General features: G+C 40.4%; 1 protein-coding gene across 13 annotated transcripts in view; it reads right to left on the reverse strand.

Moving 5' to 3' along the window:
• The window catches only part of GTDC1 (glycosyltransferase like domain containing 1), a 184,264-nt gene extending 174,247 nt beyond the window's left edge, over nucleotides 1-10,017 (reverse strand). For 12 of the 13 annotated variants that reach the window (XR_012650529.1, XR_012650528.1, XM_075028960.1 and 9 more), the window contains exon 1: nucleotides 25-7,714. The gene's annotated coding sequence lies outside the window, so the exon portion shown is untranslated. Of the gene's footprint in view, nucleotides 1-24; nucleotides 7,715-9,938 lie in introns of those variants that run through there. The other variant, XM_075028954.1, reaches the window with a different exon arrangement.
• Between the last annotated feature and the right edge of the window lie 422 nt (nucleotides 10,018-10,439).

Here is a 10,439-nt window from a genome sequence, read left to right on the forward strand (position 1 = left end):
CTGTTGAACTCCCACAGAGCATACCTGTTTTGCCTGCCGTGCACTGTGTTAAGTGAAGTCCTTTCAAAAAGGTTATAGCTGGCGCAGAGGAAGGCCGCTGGCTTGCCTCTTCCCACAGGCTGCTCAACAGGCCAGAGAAGCTCTCCTGAAAGGGGAAAGAAAAGCAAGCACATCTCACCTGGCACAGCCTTCGAGAGCAGGACACAACAGCAGAGGCGAAGCACAGCAAGTAGGAAGCCCCAACGTAAGCAGGAGAGTCCTGAGATCAGAAAGTAGACATATGACTGCTGCTCAGAGATCATGGAAAAGGGTAGAGTATTCTTAACTCAGAGAGGAATATGGAGAGTTTTATGCCACACAGAAACCAACGCAGTTGCTGTACTGAAAATAAACCAAGGGCAAAGACCGATTTTGCAAGAATACAGTGGGCAAAGGGGAGAATCATTGAAGAAAATAAACTTTAATTTGTTTGATGGCATGGCTTTGGGGTTTTTCTTCCTGTTATTCTAGATGGTGTTCTAATGAAGACTCCAAGTTAGAAGTCCCATGTTTTAGCACTGGAAAGTTCAATTTAAGGGAGAAGATGAAAAATCCTCTATAAACTGTACTTTGGATCCCATCACAGCTTCCAAGTCAGAAATTACCACGTGCAGCTATGTGGTGAGGCCACGTACTCAGCTAGTCAATACACAGAGGCAACCATAGAGGCTCTTCTTCCCAAATGACGCCACCACAGAGAAGAGTTACCACTGGAGAGTGTGAGAATAAGTATTTAATAATGATACCAATTTGGCTGCACTATAGGAGATGTGCTTCCTGTGGGTCTAATAAGGAAGAGCTTTACAATCTAAGCAGAAGCATTTCAAAACCTCAAAGGACATGTCTTATCTGCACCACTTCTGCTTCTGGAATCCCAGAAATCCCGAAGATAGAAGGCAGATCAGACTGCAGGTTTCCTAGGCACAGATGTTGCAATCACATCTGCCTTAACTGTAAGCCACGGTCCCTGCTACTTTCCAACTCTCTAGCAGGACCTCTTAGCTGCTTCATTTTCGGAAATGCCACTGCAGAGGATAAAATAAAGTGTTTCTGATCACATCAGGTATACTAAAATGCTAACATAAAAGACAAACGCCTGCAGATTATGTTCCAAGCAAAGAGCATGGAAGAAAAGATTTTGAAGTAGAGATACCCTTTCTTCCCCTCGTGTCTACATGATTCACAAAATAACACTTACTTCAAATACTGAGATCTGTTTGATCAAAGACTTTTTTTTTTGAAGTGTTGATCTTGCAGCCATGAAGAATGACCATTTGTGAACGGATGCATCTTAAGTTACTCAGACAGAAACGTGCACATGTATATTTATCTAATTAATTATAGGTGATTTTTACACACCACTCCAAGGAACTGAACCACTGCTGACCAAGGTGTACAGATCCATGTAAACTTTCTCCAAGTTTTTCTTCTTTTATCTCACTAAAGATCCCCTCCTTAAACACCTAAAGCTACAGGATGTCTGGCTTAATTTGTCCAGTTCCATGCTCTCCATTACAGGACAGGCACAGATGTAACCAACCAAGACCACCAAATGCCCCCAAAGATGATGAACTGGTCGGACCACAAGCCAGCCATTCTGTGACTCTATCTCCAAAGGTCAGGTCTGCAACAAGGTACAGGTTGCAGGACTCCAACTATAGTAAGTTTCTTCCTCTTGGCCCTCACATCATAATGCAGACAGCATTTTCAGTGCAGGATTATTGAATTTTTTCATTTATTACTTGGATGATGAACAATAGAGTTGCAAAATTTTGTAGTTACTTGGGAAGGGCTGCAAGCATTCTGGGAAGCAGAGTTCGAATCGAAAAAAGTAGGACTAAGTGATTAACAGCAAAACTGAAACTGGTGTTTTAATACTGAATTGAATGCAAAAAGTGAAAAATTAATTAACATTATTAATGTTAACATTAACAGGAGCATCACATGCAAAAGATGTTAAGATTTATTCTATTCATCACTGATACAGACTGTGTCATGGTTTAACCCCAGCCAGCAACTAGGCACCACTCACTTCCCTCCCACCCAGTGGGATGGGGGGAGGGAATCGGAGGGAAAAAGATAAAACTCATGGGTTGAAATAAGAACAGTTTAATAGAACAGAAAAGAAGAAACTAATAATGATAATAATCACAATAATAAAATGACAATAATAATAAAAGGATTGGAATATACAAAACAAGTGATGCACACTGCGATTGCTCACCACCCACCGACTGATGCCCAGTTAGTTCCCGAGCAGCAATTCCACCCCCCAGGCCAAGTCCCCCCAGTTTACATACTGGGCATGACATCACACGGTATGGAATACCCCGTTAGCCAGTTTGGGTCAGCTGCCCTGGCTGTGTCCCCTCCCAACTTCTTGTGCCCCTCCAGCCTTCTTGCTGGCTGGGCATGAGAAGCTGAAAAATCTCTGACTTAGTCTAAACACTACTTAGCAACAACTGAAAACATCAGTGTGTTATCAACATTCTTCTCATACTGAAGCCAAAACATAACACCATACCAGCTACTAGAAAGAAAATTAACTCTATCCCAGCCGAAACCAGGACACTAAGGTTGTACATTAGGTTCAGGTCTGGATACACAGATGTAGGAAACCGAGAAAAGCTCAGAAGAAACCCTAAGCAATCAGGAAAGTTGAAGGGAAATGGGCTTGCTGAGTACAGAAAAAAAGATGAGCAAAGAAAAAGGGTGCAGGCTTCAAAATAGGTTAACAGCAGTTACAAAAATGATGATCATTTCCCACTACTGCAATATCCACAGCAGAAAAAAAAAAGAAACAAGAAGCTTAATGGGTTAGGGAAAAAAATAGGATAGTATTAGAGGAAATATGCTACCTCTAGGGATAGTTAAACAACTGATTCGGTCATGGAGGGGCTACACAAACCTTCACTGACAGAAACTGTCTATGCATATCTATCTGGCTTTACGATGAACACTATATGCTCATGCATACAGTAGAGGGCCTTAGCATAGAGTGGATGACCTCCAGAGATCTGCATTTTCTTTTCTAAACTTAAAGGCTGTACAAGTTTAGGCTCCTGCCAGGCAAATCAGCAGGTGACTTGACTGCTCCTTAGAGCTCCAAGCAGGCTTTTGATACCTCTTTTTTCTCAATAGCCAAGGCAGTCTGTGATTGACAATTTTCTATCACATCAAGCATGCTACCTTAAATACGAAGTACTCCAAATGATCCACCAGGGAAATAAAGTCAAAGTACAGAGAAGGCAACGGCAACCGATCCTGGGAATCCAGTCCTGAGAAGGAAATCAAAACTGCCAAATTGGGCAAGGATGCACATCCCATTAGTACCCAGAAATACAGGTAGTTATTTTTGTTTCTAGCACCTACAATAAATAAGCCTTAATAAAAAGAAGTATTTAATAAAGTACTTAGAGAAATAAGGAGGGAAGGTTTGATGTTTCTAAGCTTATTTTCACAGCAGTATGAAAGGAAATGAGGTAGAGTCAGAGCTAATTCTCCTTATATAATTTCACATGGAATGATTAGTTCTGCCCCAACAGTAACAGCTTTCCAGAGGATCCTACTTGTCACCAAGATTGCATACAGATGCTGGAAGTGTAGCTTCCCTATTCTCCACTGACAACCAACTTAAAAGGCCAATATAATATTCGTTTTACTATAGAATGAAATTCACAGCATGAATAGTAAAATAATGTCACAGCTACCATGAAACTGCAGTTGCATGTTGGGGGTTGTGACTTTTAAAAGTTTAATCATGAAACAGACTCATAAAGAGGAACATGCAAAGTAGCTTTCTGCTTTAGGAATGTCCTGTGGTCATCAAGGATGTGTAAGAGCGGCATAAACTGTGGTCTGACAACAAGAGGGCAAAGGCATGGAGGAGCATTCATGTCACATGCCCCTGCTGATTATTTTTTTCAGAAGGCAAGTTTTCAATCACTGCTGTGCTGAATGCCGCCCTCTCTTAAGCCTGATTAGGAAAGACATTCCACATGCACGGGGCTGCTGAAGGTGGTGGAATTCCATAAGTCACCTGGGTCGCTTCTGGGTGAAATACCAATTACTGGCAATTCATGTCAACAAGACCAACAAAAAAAAAACCACCCTGTTAAGAGACATTACTCAGCCCAACAGTGAACATACCACACGGATAATCCTAAAACTCTTTGCAAAAACTTGTAATAGGTATTAGTACTTTTATAAAGCACTGTAGTGTTTTGTATTTAATCCTTGAATAGACACTAGCAGAAAAGCCATATTCAATTCCAAAATTGCTCCTGCAAGTTCCAGCTACTATTCCTTTAAAAAATACACTATTTTTTAAAGGATATATATAAATATACATTTTTCCAGGGAGAGATACCCACCTTAGTAAATTTAACTATCAACAAAAAACCTAAATGACTCTCCAGAACAGCATGCCAAATAATATCAGAAGAACTTTATGTGTGTATTTTGCACTTATTGGCACAACCATTTGTTTTACAAAAGACCTACAGATTAAATACAAAGTACACTCTTAGTTTTAGGCAGAAGAACAGCCAATTTTTTATGCCTTGCCAGAAATAATGACTAATTAGGCCAGCACCACCCTCCAGTCATTTCCATAAATCCTGTCTTTACATTTAAATCACAACAAAAAAGAAAACTGACTTAATGATAACAAAAGCATATTTCTTGTTAAAGTTTTCTTAAAGCAAGATCAGAACAAGAAATTATTCTCTAAAGCCAACAAGATGATGCTATTGTTTATTTGGAGAACTTTAATTTATATCAAACCACACACAAAGTTATACTTCGAAATTTACTGTATTAAAATGCAACCCAGTAGACAGACAAGGTGTATGGCAAAACTTTCAACTGGGAAATCACAAAACAGAGAATTTCACAGAATACTGCTGGTTTACTTATTCTGCAAAGTCATCTTACAGCATATTCCTTGTGCAAACCTTGAATATACCAGAATATAAAAGATGCAATACTTTCAACTACTTGTTGAATTTTTGTTTTCTGGAATATTTGTATGTAAAGTAAATACCAAAGCAGAAAGATACACAGGAAATACAATGCTGAGCATCAGATGAAGTGAGGATCTGTACTTCAATTAAGATTTTAGTTTTTAAATGATGGAAATTATGGTGCTTCTGAGAAAGCAACTGTTTAATTATATGCACCAGGCAAGATAGTTATAAAAAATATCTTATTTTCACAATGCAACAAGGACTTTATTCCTATTTTATTTACAAACATGTCACCTGGTAACTAAAACACTATGAAAACAGAATCAAGATCTACACTGTCAAATACTGAACAATAATGTCATTAATACACAAGACTGAGGCTTCCCCCCCCAAGACTAATCTGATTGGAAAGAACAGAAAAAGGGTGGTACTTTTCTAAGAGCTGGTCCTAGAAATGGAGCTATCTTCACTGTTCTTTCTCCCAAATATTCTACCACTAGTCACACACCATCACAGCTCTAGCTAATCACTCCATTCTGAGTTTTCAGCATTCCCAAACATTTACTCTTGCAGGTATGCACAAAGCTTTGTGATACTCCGGAAGTTCTCCTATATAATGGCTTTACAAGAGTTCTGTTTCTATTACATACATTTTATTAGGCTTCAGGAGGATGAACCAGAAAAATCTTAGTTCTCTGAAGGAGAAGCTTCTCTCTGTCTCTTCAGATTGAGAAAAATACCAACTGGCAACAGCAATGTCTTCATCCTGTATTCCAACACACCTGACCACTGAATTCTGCCAGGGTGACTAATGCCCATAATGGAACATCATTTCAGTAAATCTTCCATCCCAGAGAAGGAATAAAAGACTGCATCATATTAAATCCGAATCCAACTACTTCGGCGAGAACTTATGGGGTGGGGGCCGGGGTTCCCTCAATGACAGCTTCTTATACTGACTACGAAAGAAATCTTGCACTCTGTATGGTATTTTATTCATCAAGACCACGATCACCACAAGACTTCTGTTGCCAGAGGCATGGCGAAAGTAACTTTTTTAAGGACGGCTGTTGTACCTCTAAGAAAAAAACATTCCCACAGTATTTATTTATGGCAATATTATACTTCTACCACCGAGTGTCATTAACATAGACAACCTGTTGCACAAACGTGGCATCGGGCTGCCCAAAAATAACCTTGGAACAAAACTGGAAAACAGCATGTGAAGCCACACTGGTCAAACTGTTGTATAGACACAATACGTAGATGTTTCCAGATGCAAAACTGATTAAATTACTCTTTTCTGTTTGGCAACCTACCACTAATTTCTTCAACAATTTTTTTGTAACGAGTCAGCAAAACTACAACAAATCAGCAAAATTAAGGCATGAGGATGATATTAAATCCAGTTGCATCTAAAGTGCCAATGCGAAAATTTCTGCTAATCACATACGTAGTAAATTTTGCATGTTTGATTATATGTAAACCTACACACACTCAAATATCTAAATCAAAGTCACTTATGCAGCACTTACTTTGGGATTTATGCATCTCAACTGTTTGTGTTCTTTCTGTGTCTTAACCCTAACAAATAATTATTCAGGGGAAAAAAACAAACCACGCTTAGTGCCTGGCCTTGCCTGTTTGCCTCCAAGTTCTGCATTTCATCATTAATTTTACATACTTCATTGTTAATTTTAGACATTCCTCCAGTTCTCATTTAGACATCAAAGAGCTACTCATACACAAAATACCAGCTATCTGAAGTATTGGCTCCCCTACTTATTGTCATTTATAACTTGAAAAGATCTTTGATTTCTTGCCTACAGGAAATACCGTGGATCAAAAATAAAACATATATATATGCTCCCATATATACATATATATGGGGTCCAGGATTTAGGATAATAGACTGTTTGGAGACATGGTTTTCAGATTTAGATTTCATACTCTGTCTGGTGCTTCACACATTTATTTTTACTTTCACATCTGATGTGCAGCAATATGGCTAGCTAAGGTGTACATTTAAGACATACTTTGATATATATCTATTCAGAAGTGAAATTCACACTGGGGTATGTGTCCTTACAGCACTAAGGCACTGCTTCACCACTGCTAACTGCACCACTTACTGATGGCTAGGGGCAGGGGGAGGCAGGCTCTCTAGAGCCCCTCGTTAACAATTCTGCCACCAAAGATTAAGATGATTTTCTTGCTTTACAAACTTGGTAGAGAACATTTCTCACATACAAATAGAAAAAAACCGTGGTAGACAACGTATTTCTAAAATGCCTGCTGCATGGGTTCCTAACAGCCTTGCATATATATTTAGAGTTTGTCCTCCACTTTTGTGTATTTTTTTTAAATTAGCAATATTAATAAGTTATACAACTAGTCCCAGACAATGAGATACTCTGTTCAAGTTAGCAAATCATCTGCCTTGGTTTTGTTACTACTCACTACATAATGGCTTATGTCTCAAGCAGTCGTACACAGAAGCCCTCAAACAGAGCAGTCAACATTAAGGTCCCATTATTTATACTAGTATCACCAAAAATTGAACCTTAAAATATATTTTCAGTGTATTTCCTTACAACAGAACACAATTCTGTTCACACAGGAACATGTATGTTTTACGTATTTCTTCTGAGCACAGAACTTAGGACCCAATTTATATAGAAACAGCAGTTCTTTAAGTCAACTATTTAACCAGGTAAGATCTCAAGTCTTTGGACAAGACTTCCTCTCTGCAACTGAAAGAGCTAATACAAGAGAATATTCCACATTAAATATTCGCTCCTCAACAGCTGCAGGAGAAATGCCTTATCTCAATGGCTCTCCCAAACTGAACTATATAGAACTGTATTGTATAAACATATTCTGATCTTGTGAAGCCAAAAAATGCAGTATATATATTTTCTTTCTTTTTTATAAGTTAGATTCCAGCTGGCCACACAAACAGTAAGGAATTTAAATACAGCAAATGCTTCTAAAACTACTGGCATTCACCACATCAGGAGGCGCTTGGTGAGACCCCAGCTTACAGCAGCCATTCAGTTTTTGCCCAAATAGTTTATTCCAGGAGTCCTGAGTGAAATAAAGTACACTGATGAAAGTGCTGTTTTGGTGATAAAATGTCCATCTAGAAACTTTCACCAGTGCAGGATATTGGACAGAGACCACAAACCTTCACTGCTCTGATCAAAGCAGAAAATAACAGAAGTCTATGCTGTAGATTGGGTCAGAGGCCCAAAACACTCAACGCACGTGGCTCTTCTTTGAGCTACGGGCAACGTCAAGCACTGCCATCATAGGGTGTAGAAAACATTTATAAAAAGCTAAACCAGGAACTTTTTGTTTTCATATTCTCAAATTTTATTGAGCAGAAATGTTTGAGGATAGTTTATTACTTTTACCGGCCACTCTAAAATGGGCCTCCAGCCAAACAGGTCTTTAAAATATGTCTATATTTTAGTTTTAAAACAACATTAAGGAAGTTGTATAACTTTTACATTAGAGTCTAAGTGACTTAGCAGCAAAAGTGACATGTTTCAGCTGTAACACAGGCACTTCGCAAGCCATGGGCACGACTTTTGCAACACTACCAGTCGCACTTGGTACTGATCCTAACACTGGAGAAAGATCCACAAGGCTTAATTAACAGGTGTTTGTAACTCATGGCAAATCCCAAAAGACCGGAATTCAGGAGATGTTTGCTGGTATCATATTAGTGACTCACTTGCCAAACGCCTTCCCTCATTCCAGCTAAACTCTGTGGTACAAGACCTATCCACTGCTATGTGCCTTTGTTGCCTTCACAGGGGTCTACTGCACTACTCCAAGCGCAGTAACTGACAGTAGTCTTAACAATATTACTGCATGAGAATTCAAACTGTGCATTGCTCAGCGGAGGAGAGAATTTTGTGCTGTATTTGTAAACTACAAACAGCTTGAGCTGGACAGTGGGTTTGCTTCCTAGGTTCTACCATCACTGTCGATCGGCCAGCTAATAATTAGATCGGGAAGTGGTTCAGAAAGTTTGCGAAGACCAAGGTATTGCAATGTTGAGAATGATCCTCACCTTCTCATACGTAGTAAGCATACAGATCCAAAAAACCAGCACTATATTAAAAAATCCTGCCCTTAATTGATTTACGCAATCTGGATTCATAGCATTTAAACTTGCGTCAGAAAGTGTTCTTTCAATATATTTTACTACGCCTGGACTTCCAAGAAGGAAAAAAAAAAGATGAAGCAAGAGGAATACACTCTACATTAGGTCTTGAAAGCTCCAATTAAAATTCAATATTGTACTTTGTGTGGAGGCTCTTTACATGAAAACCCTGTCATGGTTAAGATTTAAGGTTAACCAGGTTAATAGAGTCCAATAAAATAGCTCTATTTAATTATGCCAAACCATTGTTGTAAGCCACACTAAAATCCGCTACTCATCTTTACCTGACTATTGGGCAAAACTCTGCATCGTGGTAATGCGCACCCACTTCTCGTCAACCAGAAAATCCTACCACAAAGTAAGCTTCAAACTGTTTCCCCCGCTTCTTAAAAAAGTGCATGCATTTGCACCTCAAATGGTTTCTTTCCTCCAGTCTGCTACTCCAATCATCACACAGTCATGTGTTAAAAGATTTGTGCAGACCTGCCAAGTCTCATTCATCTGAGACACACTTTCCTAAAGTTGGGATTCGTTCGCAGGGTATATTCAAGCAGCTCCTCTGCTACGAAGTGTTCTGTCACGTGGTATTTTTAGCTTAAAATAATGAAAACAAAATCTTAAAATCTACACATTTTGTAAAATTGAAGAGCGTTTCGTATGGATTTTTTTCTTCCTTGTTCTGTAAAGCATGACTCTATGTCACCGCAAAGGTTACAACTTCTCCTCACGGCTTTACCAGCAGAACTATTTATACATACGTTTTAATTGCACTGTAGCGACACTTGGAATGAAACCGGGCTCAGATTTTGCAGCTCACTTCGCAACTGCTTACGAAGACCAGCCCCTGCCCCGCACAGCTTGTATTTAAAAAAAACAACAAAAGTAAGAGTCTTTCGAGAATAACCCACACACACACACACGGATTTTAAACGCTCAGGGACCCGGTGGGGGGCTGCGGCGGGGCCGGGTGCTGTGACCGAGGCCTGCCGGCCCCGTCCCGACGGCGGTTCCCCCCTCAGCCACCTGCCCCGACCCGGCCTGTGGAGAGCCGGGCCCGGCCAGGCCCCCGCCACCCTCCCCGGCTGCCCCGGGCCCCGCTTCCCCCGGGGTCTGCCCAGGAGAAGGCCGTGGGGGGTGGAGGGAAGGAGCCGGAGGGTGCCGGCAGGCCCGGCGGCTCCGCAGGGCCGAGGCGCGGGCAGCCATGTTAGGGCCACCGGGGAGGCTGCACCCCACGCCGGCAGCGACGGCTCCCGGGGGAC

Source organism: Buteo buteo, chromosome 5 (genome assembly GCF_964188355.1).
Source record: "Buteo buteo chromosome 5, bButBut1.hap1.1, whole genome shotgun sequence".
Classification (NCBI taxonomy): Eukaryota; Metazoa; Chordata; class Aves; order Accipitriformes; family Accipitridae; genus Buteo; species Buteo buteo.